Here is a 2,645-nt window from a genome sequence, read left to right on the forward strand (position 1 = left end):
TCCTCCTCCTTTTCCTCTTCCTCCCCTTCCTTCTCTTCCTCTCACTCCTCCTCTTCCTCATCAGCTGACTCTCTTAGGGATATGGTTGAGAGGTCAGCTTTCATGATGGAATGGCAAGTGTTGTACATAGACATCACGTATCTGAGGTGTGCTGAGGAGCTACCTGGTGCAGGCACTGCCCCTTCCATCTTACCAGTAGCCAATGGAGAAACTGTCCCATGATCAGATGTGCCCTCTTTGCTCAGGCCACTTGTCTCCTGAGGTGGGCAGTTGTCAGGGGCACTTACAGGGATGTTGCTCTTTTTCAGTGTACTAGAAGGCCCTGTGCAAATGTTGCCTGCAAGTTTCTGTTTTTTGGGAACCCCCTGTTGGGACTTCATGCCATCTTTCTTGGACTTATGCAACCAAGAGGAACATCTGGTAGGTAAAAGCCTCATCCATTTTTGGATGTGGCCCCGCACTTTTAAATGGAGATTGTGCCATCGCTTACCACAGCCACATCAGTCGATGTGCTCCTGACAGTATTCCCCAGGAGCTCTGGCTTGTCCCTCTGGAAGTTGAAATAGGTATAGATCTAAAACAAAATGGATTAGGCTAGCCAGTCTGAAACACAGCTATACTGACTACACCACATTCTACTGGTCTTTTTTTTATGCATAAAATGGCAGAAGTGGCTGGCGAAAGGTGTGCTGTGCTGTGGCAGGACCCCAGTAGAGAGAAATGACTCATGTGTAAGGTGGTGACACATGTACGTGACATAAACTGGCTTCTCCTCTCCCTACCTGACTGCCTGTCTTCAGACATCTAAAGGGAGAAACAGGAGTGCATTGTCAAAGTCTTGTACCCTTTAGTAAACAACAGTGTCTGCTGAATGAGGAGCTTGAAGCACATTGTTAATGGGGTATGTAGATAGGAAGAGGTTCTCTTCACAAAAATGGGAGACAAAGAAAAGCTTTGGAAGTTGCCATGGTTTTCCAGTCTTCTCCAGAGCAGAGCGGGCAAAGAAGGTCTTCCAGCATTCCTTCTCAAAAATATTCCGTGGGCTCCTTCTCCAGCTGCTGCTGCTGCTAGGAAGGGATGCCTCAACCCTGAGGACCTGAGGAGTCCTGGATCCTGAGCCTTGCTCATCCCAAGTTACTATCTATCTGCTTGGGCAACCTGTGGGTTGTTAGAAACTGGAAAATTCAAGTGATGAAGGAAGGGGTATTTTAAACACTGTATATCAGTCTCCATGATCGCCAAAGCCATAAGCCTTATAGGTCATTAAATTGCAAGGGATACATAGGGACCGCCCAATGACAAACAGGGATAGTTGATGATATGCCAGAATCATTCAAGAGAGCAGTGCAAGGCAGCACATGAAAATCACCCAGAAGATCAGTTACATCAGTCTGATACTTTCAGTTATTATGTAATGAGAGTCAGATATTTTAAAACCTTTATTTGATATACTATACAGGCTGTTTTTAATTGCTAAATATGGATCTATAATCTTTAACAGCATAATATTGCCTTTAATTTGTATTCTTCATATGCCTTCTATAGCTTATGCATCCTCTGTGTACTTTAAATAACTTACTTGGGATTCTATAAGTTATGAGGAAGCCTCTTGGGGTTTTCTTTTCAAATATCTATCTATCTCAATCTTTATATACAAACCCTTATATATCAAAATATTTTTATGTTAGCTGTATCACATTTTTATTTATTAAAACCATGAGATTGAATAGTACTATAGAGAAAGCCCCATCCCACCTTTATATAAAATTTCCCGAGAAGGCCTGCTTGGAACAACTAGCTACTCTTTAGGGAACTGAGACACAACAGAGGCTACCTCCCTTTAGCAGCTCTTTACCCCCAGCAACTTCAAGTATTTTGTTGTTGTTGTTGTTGTTGTTGTTGTTGTTGTTGTTGTTGACATATGTCAGTTGTAAACTGTTAGTTTTTGGAAGTACTAAGTTACAATTATGTATCTTATAAAACTGTATCAAAATTAAACTAAACATAACATCAAAGTCACAACATAAACATCTCTTTGGGTCAAGGAAGATGATCTCATAGGTAGTTGATAGGGTGGGTGGAGAAGAGAGGAAGGATACATTGTAACTCTCTTCAAGGACATGTTACCAGCTCAGTTTTTGCCTTTGTTTTTTGTATTTATCTCTTATGCTGCTCTGTTCTCCTTGTCCCTGTCACAGAGCCAGAAGGCTATTCTGATCGAATGACCCAGGAAAGGGGATTAAAGGACATACGGAGAAAAAAAAAAACTATGAACCTGAAATGGGAGGGTCAAATCCCACATTCTAGAGTCAGCATTTTGGCTTAAATGCCACAGGTCATTTTGAGGGCAACATGTGCTCTGCTTGGATTGATGGGAGCTCATTAGACCTCCTTGCATCCACGAGAGTGTTTCTAATTGGAACTTTGAGCTGGTGAAACCTGATGTGTAGAAATTAATCAAAGCTGGAGAGAAGATAGAAAAAGGCATTGAAGGTCAGAAATATTTTAGTATTGTCACTATGAAGTTGTGTGTGTCAGCGCCTGGCTGTGGCCTCTCAGGCACATTTGTCCTACCTGCTCTGTGCCACATGCCAGGCCATGGCTTTGGCTCTTGTGCACTAGCAAGTGGCTCTCCTGAGAGGCTT

The sequence above is a fragment of the Acomys minous genome (genome assembly GCF_964271855.1).
Source record: "Acomys minous genome assembly, chromosome: 7".
Classification (NCBI taxonomy): domain Eukaryota; kingdom Metazoa; phylum Chordata; class Mammalia; order Rodentia; family Muridae; genus Acomys; species Acomys minous.